General features: G+C 42.9%; 1 long non-coding RNA gene across 1 annotated transcript in view; it reads left to right on the top strand.

The window, feature by feature from the left end:
- The window catches only part of LOC129334053 (uncharacterized), a 95556-nt gene extending 85133 nt beyond the window's left edge, over nt 1-10423 (top strand). Inside the window, exons 2-3 of the long non-coding RNA XR_008597467.1 lie at nt 7198-7244; nt 10252-10423. This is a non-coding gene — a long non-coding RNA (uncharacterized LOC129334053). The remainder of the gene's footprint in view (nt 1-7197; nt 7245-10251) is intronic.
- The last annotated feature ends 1654 nt before the right edge of the window (nt 10424-12077 follow it).

Here is a 12077-nt window from a genome sequence, read left to right as displayed (position 1 = left end):
GTCAGGAACTACAATGCCAAGACCACGGCAATACAGCCCGGAAAACCCACAACAACCATCGTTCTCCGGCCGTGAAAGCCTTCGACGATACTTAGAGGGGAACTGTTTGTTTGTGGTTGTAGGTTTTGTTCCCCCGTAGTGCCTCTCGGCTTATAGATTCACTCCCACTCTTGTCATGAACTCTGCAGGTGGCCTTGTGTGGGCCACTCCTCTCAGCCCAGCTACCCAGGTGTATTGCGGGGATAATAATAACACTGACTTTGTTCATGCCTCCGACTGGGGATACTAATCTGTCCAGAAGGGCAGCACATGGTTGTTGTTGTTGCTGTTGTTAAGTATGCCACTACATTTGCCAGGATTATACCATTAGACAATAATATTTTGAGATTATAACTCCAACATCACCTCAATCGTATTCTGATCATATGGATGAGCCTCAATGTTGCTAGTAGTATAAAGGATGTAGCATCTTTGCATATTAGTCTTCCTAACGAGGATTTAAGGGCAGTGCACGTGGATGCCTTACAACAGAGACGTAGTCTATGCTTCCCAACTCAGTTTTTATTAGAACTGTCAGATGTTTTGGAAAAGATGAGCAATTTATCTTTTCAAATTTATTTTTGTTTGAAGTTCTTGTTGTAGTATTTCTTCTGTATCATCTCTAGATACCACAGTGTTCCATGAGAATGACAAATTAAGAGCGGATAACTATGCTAAATCAACAAATTGGAACTTTATTCTTCATTATTTTCCCCCTAGAAATTTTAGATGCAATTTTACTGTTTTGTCCAGTTTTCACAATTAAGAAGGATTTATAGTACTGAATTCCCTTTCCAGAAGCAACTTAGAAGTTTGCTATATTGTGGAATGAGAATATTTCCAGAAACTATTCTTCCCACTTATAATAGAGCAAAGTTCACTGGCAGAGCTGGTAAGGAAAACAAAAAAGGGGAAGAAAAAAAACACAGCCCTGCAAAAGGAGGGTAACCAGAGAGGTTGGAACAGAAAAAGTGAATTAAATATAACTACAAAAACCAGGGCTCATTTCAAGGGGGAACGCACAGGAACACAGTTCCTGTAGTTCCCCAAAGAGGTCACATGTCAGGTGGCTCCACCCACCTGATTCTCGGCCATTTTGGGCCCGTCTCAGCCTGGACTGGGGCCAAAATGGCCCGGATTGGGCCTCTGATTGGGCCTCTGATGGGTGGTGGATCACTCTCCCACTCCGCAGCGGCCCAATCATGCCCATTTTGGGCCCCTTTTCGGCCATTTTCAGCCCCTTTTTGCCATTTTGGGCCCAATTTCAGCCCTGAATGGTCAAGATTGGGTCCAAAACAGCCAGGATAGGTGATGTCAGGGGGTGTGGCATATGCAAATCAGTTATGCTAATGACACACTTCTGGTGCTGTCAAGGGGCATGGCATATGCTAATGAGTTGTGCTGATGAGTTATGCTAATGAGTTCCTCCAGCTCTTTTTCTACGAAATGACCCCTGACAAAAACAATATAAATTAATGAAACACCAGTATACTGAAAAAAAAAATTAAAGTATTTACCTCCTTTAGCCAGGTGAGAAGCGTTCACACCAAAGATGGAGTGCTAAGTCACTACCAGAAATGAAACAGAATCATTCCACCCAACTCATCTATATTCTGTGACATTTTTCAGTTAGGTACATTTTAAAAACAGATTTTGAATTTGGATTTACTTGGCACTATCTTTCATGTGCATATTAGATCTATGGGCAAATAAAAAGACTTTCAGCTTTAAGTTTTTTTTTATTAACATACAAGGTTGATAATACAATAAACATAACTATTTACACTTGAGTTTTACTTAATAGAAACAAGAAAGTCTAGTTTTAGTAATACCGGCTTTGAAATGTAGAATGCAAGGGAGTAATATAGATTTCTGTATTTTTAAAAAAACTTTTTGTTGATTTTAGATTTGACATCGTACACTTTATCATTTGATTTATACAGAGTTTATGAAATTAAGATTGATAAACTGAGTTTGGAGCTGATGCATCTTTTTGGGTAATATATTTGAGGAAAGGTGTCCATTTTGCTAGGAAACCTGTTGATTTGGGACAGATAACTGATTGCTGGAGGCCATCCGCAATTTTTTCAATAACAAAATAGTCTTAGAGTACCATTGCTGTATTGAGGATGCTGCTTGTGCATTCTGTCTTGATGCAACTGATGTATTAGGTGCAACCCGGAGGCTGTATATGAGATCACGCCTGATGGAGGGAATGTTTGTATTTTACCCGCCTCAAGTTTAAGGAGGGAAAAGAGGTACTTCTCCCCTCAGACAGGGTGGCTGTGGATAACAGGCTTTTTATTTTGGCTTTTAGTTAGGATTTGGGGAAGGAAACTTGTTTTTAGTGAAATAAATAAAGGGCCCATCAAATCTAACTTTCCGTCTACCGGTTTTATAAATAGGGTCTCTGTGAGGTAAAGGAGCAGGTTGGATCCTGCTCCTATCAGCTGGATCCCATCAGCTGTGGTAGAAAGGTTATAGTAACGGACACGGATCTGTGAGGAGTTCTCACAGATCCTTGCTCTGAGTCAGGATTCCCTCCAAAATGGGCTGAGGCTAACCCATTCCTGAGCCCCCCTGAAACCTAAGAGCCAAGCTACAAGTGACGCCTGACACAGGTTGGACACTTGTCAGCTTCCCTCAAGTTTTGATGGGAAATGTAGGCATCCTGATCTTGCAGCTGTAATGGAGAGCCAAGCTGTAAAACCAGGACGCCTACATTTCCCATCAAAACTTGAGGGACGCTGACAAGTGTCCAACCTGTGTAAGGCATCACTTGTAGCTTGGCTCTAAGTCAGGAAGAGAAGGACCAGTCCCTCCCCCTCGTAGAGAAGAATCTGCCACTTGCAAAAGCACATTCAAAAGTGTCACCTTGAGCCATGAAAAGTCTCCAGTGCTGTTGGCTCAGTATTTCTGGTTCTGTTAACTTAGGGGGAAGGCTTCTTTCTCCTTGACATAAATTCCAGTTTTTGATACATGTTTTTATGCTCTTTTTCAAGTAAGCATGTCCCTTGCCTATCTATGGTGCTAGAACCATGTTACACTTTACAAAGAGATTGTGTTTCTCTGACTTGTGTATAGTCTCACAAAACTTGTGCTTTTAAATATAATCTCCTCTCCATGATTTAGATCACTGGTATAAGACAGAATGAGGTGATCACTGTGGACAATGGATCCCTTTGGGGTAGAGCTGTTGGTAAATTTTCTTTTTCACCAGCGTACCAAGCTCTGAAATTTACATCTGTTCAAAGGAACAGAATTTTTAATCCCTATTGTGAAGGATAATGAATCTGAAATACCTTATCTGTTATAAAACTATATTCTTCCAAAAGCTTTGATTCAGAGAAGACTATCTTATAAGCGAAGTATACAAAATAAAAGCCTCTGCAATCAGAATGTCCTATAAAAACATAAAGAAGAGTTAATAGGATTGCTGCAGATTTGAAAGAGGAAGGGTGCAGAACTCGGCAAGCAAGTTTGAAATGGGGCATTTATAATCTCTAGTTCTATTAACAAATTCTAATATACTTTGAAGGGAGAAAGCAGTTGTTAATAAAAGTTTAAATTAAAGTGTGCTGGCTGTTGGATTAGATCATTAAAATTGCAGAGTATTGGAGGCTGACTGGCTCGGCAAAACCGAGATGGCAGAGCTAAGCCCAACAGTGTCACTCCAATGGAATAACTCCAAAGCAAACAGAAAAAAAGAATAAAACAGTTTGATGCATGTGAATTACGAGTCTATATCATGTTTAATGAAGAAAAAAATGTAATCATATTTCATCAGCCGTCTGTATAATTGGCAGGATGTCTGCAGGGCCAGAAGACAAGAAAATATAGAAAGCCCAAATGACAGGGAAGAGCGAGAGACCACAGGAGGACTGGCTGGCCAAATGCGGGCGTTGTCGCATTGATGCAGAGAGAGGTCAGGGCGGCGTCTCTCTGTGCACGTTACCTTGATCGGCTGCAAAAACAGAGGGTGCACAATTGGGCTGAAATGGGCCAAAGTATGTTTAGGGGTTTCCGCGCACATTTCCCCCCACTGTTTCTGGCCCCGCTGATTTGACTTAACCCCTGATTTCCACACGTTTTTTGCCTTTAGTTTTTGCTTTGGGTTTTTGGTGTCCCCTCTCCCCACCCCCATTTTCTTTTGAGACCTCTTTCACCCCAGTCTTTTTCAGAAAGCCACTTTTGAGTTGACTTCCCCCCCCCTCGTGAATAATGTCTCTTTCAGTTTCATTTGTCCCACCCACTCCCATCCACTTCCAATCCACTTTTAAATTATTGGACGGTCATCATTGTGGAACCACTCCCCCCCCCCTTTTTTCTGCCTTCCTCCTGGTTTTGTTTTCTACCTTTTTTTCAAATTGTTATTTTTATAGTGTTATATTGACCTTCTGTTGTAACAATACATGCAGCAGATTCTCTGGATTCTCACCTTTCTTTCTTTCTTTCTTTCTTTCTTTCTTTCTTTCTTTCTTTCTTTCTTTCTTTCTTTCTTTCTTTCTTTCTTTCTTTCTTTCTTTCTTTCTTTCTTTCTTTCTTTCTTTCTTTCTTTCTGAAAAGTAAGTCTCCAGCCCATTCCATTGCAGAGATATGCCTCTTTCTTTCTATCTTTGCAAGGGAAAGGGCTGGAGATTTACTCTTTGTTTAAAATGAAAGCTGGGGGTTCAGAGAATCTGTTGCATGCATTGTTACAGGGGCAGGTCGATATAACACTATGAAAGTGATGATAGTTTTAGGCAGGCAGCTGTGTGGGTCTGCAGTAGAACAGCAGGATTTGAGTCAAGCGTCAGCGTTCCCTTCCGTAAGATCTGAAAAAAAGGATCTCTGACTTCCGAAAGCTCATACTCTAAACATCTCGTTGGTCTCTAAAGTGCCACTGGACTCACATCTTATTATGAAAATGATGATTTTTTTTTAAAAAAATGCAAAGCCGGGGGGGGGGGGGTAGCCACTTCTGGTGCCAGAAAAGGCAGTAGGGTTTGAAAAGGCACATAGCCACTGTCGCTCCTGGCTTCATCCTAACAGAGTTTGGTTTGCCCTGCCGGTGCCGACCTCTTCTACCTAGCCCAGTTTGGGATCTCTAGTTTGGACCATGGGGGGAGAACTTATTTACAGGTGGCAGAGCCACTCCTCTTTTAGGCTTCTCCTTGCAAACACTTTCCTTTATGCTCATTTTTGATCTTCTTTTTAAAAATCAGCCCTTATATTAATAAAACATATACATATGCAAAAGGTTCAAAAGGGGGGGGGGTACTGTGATGTCAACAATGATGCCACCAATGACAACAGGACCCTCCCTTGAAGGTAAAAGGCAAAGGTAGTCCCCTGTGCAAGCACCGAGTCATTACTGACCCATGGGAGGACATCGCATCACAACGTTTTCTTGGCAGACTTTTTGTTACGGGGTGGTTTGCCATTGCCTTCCCCAGTCATCTACAGTTTACCCCCAGGAAACTGGGTACTCATTTTACTGACCTGGGCAGGTTGGAAGGCTGAGGGCCAAGCTAGAAGTGGTGAATTACTATGTGATCGAGTGGAGTGCAAGTGGAGCGCAAGTGAACAGGGAGGAATACACGTGAGTCTGTTCACTTGCCATTCATGTGTAATTCATCACTTCTAGCTTGGCCCTGAGTCAACCTTGAGCTAGCTACTTGAACCCGGCTTCCGCCAGGATCGAACTCAGGTCATGAGCAGAGCTTGGGCTGCAATACTGCAGCTTACCACTCTGTGCCACGGGGCTCCATCCTGATTATTTAAGGCACAGAATAAATAAACTGATGTCACAACTGTAAAAATGCAAAGGGAGAAATTAGAAAACAATGCAAAAAAGTAACAGGTAACCAATCACTCATTTACTGATACTATGTTTTATACAAAAAGCAGGCAACCTCCCCCCGCCAAGGTATGTCATAAAAGTAGACATAAAATCAAAGAAATGTAAAAACAGTTGTAAAATAGGCATGCACTTAAAAGAAAATAGGCAGGATTAAGATATAGACTTCCAAAACACGAAGGAAACCTAAAAGATCCAAACATTTACATATTTTCACATCACTGGGTAGAAAGGAGCAGTTTTACTATTTATTTCATTTTGAAAATGTATATCCTGCTCCTCAACCAGAGGCAGGTTCTTGAAGCAGCTAAGAAACCATTAAAACAATTAAAATATTATAACTACACTTAAAATTCTACTTCCCAACTCTAAAACAGTAGAAAATAAAGCTTTAGCAGCTAGAAACAGTATAATGAGGTAGAAGCAGCACGAAATATTAAAACAGCAGTCGGTATAATAACTATTAAAACTAGGGTATCAGCAGGAAATAATTTCATGCAGACAAAACAAAATAAAAACAAAACCAGATTTCAAAAGGGAGGGGGGATTACTGAAGAACTGGAAAAGTAAAAAATCTGGTGCCGAGCGTGCTCTATTTCTGCATTTCTTCAACTCTCTATTGGATTTCTGCTGGAACTTTGCAAATTTGTCCTGTTACATTGTTTATTGAAATGCCTTTGCGATTGACTGTACTGACACGCTCCATGTAATCCACCTTGATCCTCAGTGAGAAAGGTGAGCTATAAATAATAATAACAATAATAATAATAATAATAATAATAATAAAAATAATTATGGATCCCTCATCCCCACCCACTGGCCCAGTAGTACTAAGAGAGCTCTGGGGGGATCACAATGACTTACCCTCACTCCTGAACAAACAAGAGCTCAAACCAAACAATTGTTAACTGAAAGAACTGTCTTCTGTGACCATGGGAATAAATTCCTTGAGCGATGTTAATACACGAACGTGTTCACACAGTTTTTTAGCCTCTCCACAGTTTTAAGAGAAGGGACACTCCAAGAGATAAGAATGGTCACTGCTGTTGTGGGCCAGGAAGACATACTCGTCAGTGACAGTTTCCTTCTGCAAAAGCATGGAAAGATTACCATGCTAGACTTCTGGACGAAACTGCACAAGATTTCAGTTAAGGGTCAGCCAAAGCTTCTTCTAGTACTCAAGGAGATTATTAGATTACCACCATTGTCTTGCAGAGTCCATGATAATTTTTGGACTAAGATGGCTTTGAGAATTCCTTATTATTATCTTCAGATTTTTCTTCAAAATTTGGATTAAATATTCTATATTTTTTTATTAGGCTTAAATGTTTTGTGGATTTTGAAGGCTCTGAAGACACAAGAGACTGTAAGTATGCAAAAGCATATAATTCAAGGTACCTTCTGTCCGGGGTCTGAGTCCCAGCCCCCAGACTTGCCAGGAGGGAGCAGTGGGAGGCAACCAGGAGGCAGCAGCCCTACCACCCCAGCCAGCAACCAGGTCCAGAACCTGCCCACTCCAGGGGGAAGGGGCGAAAGGCCAAAGCCTCAGAGGGCTGGAGGGAGCAGGGAGAGACCAGCCAGTCCCACCCTCCAGGGGGAAGAGAGGGGGCTAAGCAGGACAGAGGAAAAGGGCCAAGGCAGGGGGAACAGGGACCCAGCAGCAGGAGGAGGAGGAGGAGGAGGAGGAGGAAGAGGCGGCGGCGGCGGCGGCGGCGGCAGATGCAGGGGGTAAGCAGACCAGGTTGAGCTGGCCAGCGAGTGGATTGAGAGGGAGTCAGGGTGATGTATACCGCCCCTCCTTCCACAGAGCAGGGTCCTGCAGCATCCCTGGTTCCCACTTTGACGTCAGGGCCGGCCCAGCTGGTGCCCCGCCCAGCGGTGGCAGCGACAAGCCCTGACACCTTCCTCAGTTTTTAGGTTTGAAGGTAGACAGCTAATTTTTCACAGGGCGCAAGCTCAATTTTGCAAATGAAATTATTGATCACAGCAAATTGAACTGTTCTCCATCTCACCCTTCTACTAGTCATGCAAGCTGTTTCTTCTTTCCATTTTTCCATCTTCAAAAGGGCCTCCTGGATGTTTGTGTATTTCTCCATTACTGCCATTAACTTGGACTTCTCCAGAGTACAAAATCAACAGTCCTGGGCCTTGGGGGGCTGGTGGACAGGAGCCTTTCGGTGCTATGACCGTGGGTGTGGGAACAGCCAGTGCCTCTTTCAGCTGTGCAGAATTCTTTGTTTCTAGAGCTCCACACCCGGGAGATGTGGACTGAATGCAAGTGAAGGCTCTTCCCCATCTCAAAATCTTCTGTGTATCTTTACCATGCATGCCTCCGTACTGAAAATATAGACAGTGAATGTCTCCCTCTCTCCCACAGCAGTTAGTGGTGCAGGATGATGCACTGTAAACCTGTTAATGAGATGAGTACCACTGAGAATAGACCATGCTGGTCCATCTCTCAACAGAACAAGAAACCCCTTTTGATGCAATTCACGGGCCTCGTTAGCAGGGCCTCCTGCCTCGTTGCACCATCCTTGGCCACAGGTAACAGCGGCAGGAGCTGAGGCTTCGGCAGGCAAATACTTCCTGTTCGGTCCTTGTGCCTGGGCAGCTCTCCTACAGCCCAGACTCCAGGCAACCTCCCATTCAGTTTCACTGCAATGCGCTTTGAAGTGGAACAGATCTAATTAGATATGAAGTTGCAATTAAATCAGGCTCCCCTCTCCTTCAAACATTGGATCCCATTGGATCCCTTGCCATGGGACTGCCAAAGAGCAGTTTGACCAAATTGGACTTTAAAAAAAAAAACTACACCGGGTCCGCAGTGACTATGGACATTCATGGAAAATTAAGGGCTCAGGATGTGATTTAGATACCTGGGTGAACGACCACTCGGTACTTACCCCCCAAGCTGCTTCTGAAGTGCAAGTTCATTCAAGTATATGCCTAACAGCACTTAGAAAGACTGTCCGTCTTTGGGATTTGAAATTTAGAGGGAGGTGAGCTCTGGGGGGGGGGCAAGTTGTAAATGCTTGGAGGGATCAGAAGGGGATGCTGGAATCTTGCCAGGCCTCCGCTTATGGCAGGCAATCTCCCATTCCTCAGTGCCTCTGGGTTCATCTAGTCCAACCCCCTTCAATGCTACTCTCCCAGTGACCCCCTGCTCTACGCCCAGAGGAAGGCAAGAGACCTCCCGGATCCCCAGCCAGTCTGGCCTGGAGGAAAATCCCTTCCTGACCCCAACATGATGATGAACATTACCCTGAGTGCATGAGAGCCATGAGAGTTGAGCACTGGCTCATAAGGGTGTGCAAAATGAAACCAGTGAGCTGGAAATACACCCAGAACTCCATTTTGTTAAAGTGGCTTCTGGAATGCTGAACCAGATCTGGGAAACACAGTTACAACAGCCCCCTCCCACGAGTTTGTGTGCTTCGTTTCAGTTCTTCCCCTTGCAGCACCAGCAGCTCAGGCAGGCAGGCAGGCAGCGGTGGGCTGGCAGTGTCTTGTTTTCCCTAAGGCAGGTCTACCAACCAACTGGATTCTAAGGGGAGAGACAGAGCCCTTAGCATGATACCAATTAACTCTGTTGGCAGGCAAGAGAACGTGCATGGTGCGTATTAGTGCATTTTTGTTCCATGGGGCTCAGGGGAGCACTGCCCTCCTTCCCACCATTAGCTTTGGAAACGTTTGTTCAATTCCACTGGAGGGGAGGGAGGGAAGCGCATTTTTTTCTGATGCTTCCTGGGCAACTGCATGGTCTGCCTGCCATTCGGGACTCAGGGGAGCATGGCCACTCCTTCTCACCATTAGCTTTGGAAACGTTTGTCCAGCTCCCTTGGAGGGGAGGGGGAAGGTGCTTGCCTCTGCCAGCGCACACAGCAAAACAAAAATTTCTGGGGAAACAGAGGTCTGGTTGTGTGGGAAAATTTATAAAATACTTCTAAAATGGCACACGGAAGATGAAACAGTTAAAGTCCAGATGGTGAAATGGGCAATACATTTTCATAAAGAAATAACAATGGGAGCCTGGGAGCATTTGTGGAAAAATACATTGAAGATTTCAACTTGTACGAATATTAAAGAGAATGTATATAAAATGATGTATAGGTGGTATTTAACACCAAAGAAAATTGCGCTAGGAAATACTAATATGTCAGATAGATGCTGGAAATGTAAAAAGCATGAAGGATCATTATACCACATGTGGTGGACTTGTGAGGTAGCTAAGCAATACTGGGGAGATACAATTGAAGCAATTAATGAGGTTTTGCAAACCCAAATAAATAAGAACCCAGAATTGCTGCTACTGAACTTGGGAATGGAAGATGTTCCAATGCAGCACAGAACATTGTTATTTTATATGATTACAGCAGCAAGACTTTTATATGCGCAGAAATGGAAAGTGCAAGAAATACCAACTACAGAAGATTGGATTTATAAATTGCTGTACATGGCTGAGATGGACAAAATGACAAGAAAACTCAAAGATCTTGATCCAGGAGAATACATTGCAGATTGGGGGAAATTGAAACAATATTTAGAAAAAAAAATGGGATGTGAAAGGAGGACTGTGGCAGTTTGAGAACTATTAATTTGTGATGTTTTAAATAGAAGAGAGAAGTAACTTTACCATTAATGGGGAAATTTAGCTATTAATTAACCTAAGCTAGTATTACTATTAAGGAGACTTTATCAAAAATATACTGTTTAAATAGTGATGTAGACAATGGATATATTAGTGGATTTGATATAGTATATATAAGAGAATTGGAATATGCTTAGAGTAAGAGATATAATACATATATGATTTAGAAGAATATAATTGAAGATAAGTTAAGTAATAAGATAGGTTAAGGGTTGGAAAGCTGTTGGAAGTCTATAAGGAGGGGAGAGGGCAAGGGTGGGGGTTGAAATAAATTAGGTATGATGGGGAGTGTATGTATTAACTATGTACTCACCAATAAAAAAAAATTTTTTTTAAAAAGGAAGAATAATTTATTGACACTATCATCACTTGGATACGGGGGGGGGGCGGGGGAGGAACATAAAGCAGTATTTTTAAATCAATGTTGCTCCATTGCACTGGTTGGACTTGCTACCACTTTGCTCACCAGTTTTCCACCATGGTGTGTGCCTAGCCATCGACACTCACCTTTTTCAAGGGACCCTGGCTGTGTGTGTGTAATGTACTGGGTAGACAGTTTAGAGAAAGGACTGTGTTCTGTGCAATTTTGGTACTGTCAAGTGCAAAAACAACTACCCCAGAGCCTCCTCTCCCCCCTTGAAAAGAACAGTATACTTGTGTGCATGTGCAGCCCCTCTTGCCTTGCAAGTGCACAACAGGCCAAAATTCACGATAACAGAAAAAGAAAAAGATTAGAATCGAACCAGCAATGGCCCACCTGGAACAAAGCGATAATGGAACAAAGTCTGTTTGGAAGCCCCAGATCCTAAACTGAAACAGAAATTTTCCTAGTGCACATTTCTACTGGCTCGTCACTTCCTGCTTTCCCTCTCACAATCTACTTAAGTTCACACTTTGAAATAGAATCAGCATTGCTGACAGATGGCCATCTAGCCTCTGCTTAAAAATCTCTGAAGAAGTCTCCACTTCCTAAGGAAGCTGTCATGAGAATTTTCCCTTAACCTCACGACAAAATCGGTTTGATGCTCGGTTAGCCCCTTATCAAGGCATATGTGTGTGGTGTCCCTGGAACTTCTTACTCTAAGCTAAGCCCTATCTTTGCTAAAATAAAACACTACAGAAATGTACTAAACAAGTCTATTATTGTTTAATTAATACAAACAAAACATGCAAGAGTACTTAGTCAAAGGCACCTTGTGGGGCCTTGACACAACTAAAACAATACTAAATGGAAAGTCCTTAGAAGATACAAGCCAAACCCAAAGACAGAAATTTCTCCCTCCCACAAGCAACGAGAATTCTCAGACTGACAGATGCAAGTCCCGGGAGCTAACGGCACTCTCTGAGGGCTTGCATGGTCAGCCCCGATCCTCGGGGGGGGGGGGGGGGATACTCTTTTATAGGAAAAGATCAATGGTTTTGGAAGTTTATTGCATGTGTAAATTGTGTTTTACTTTGTTCTTTTGATAACAGGGAAACATTTCCTGCACAGAGGATGTTCCCATACGATTCATCACCACATCATTGCTCACAAGACAGTTAGTTACTTTT

This window comes from Eublepharis macularius, chromosome 7 (genome assembly GCF_028583425.1).
Source record: "Eublepharis macularius isolate TG4126 chromosome 7, MPM_Emac_v1.0, whole genome shotgun sequence".
Taxonomy (NCBI): Eukaryota; Metazoa; Chordata; class Lepidosauria; order Squamata; family Eublepharidae; genus Eublepharis; species Eublepharis macularius.
The sequence above is the reverse complement of the archived record's forward strand: the minus strand, read 5'-3'. Positions and strand labels throughout refer to the sequence as shown.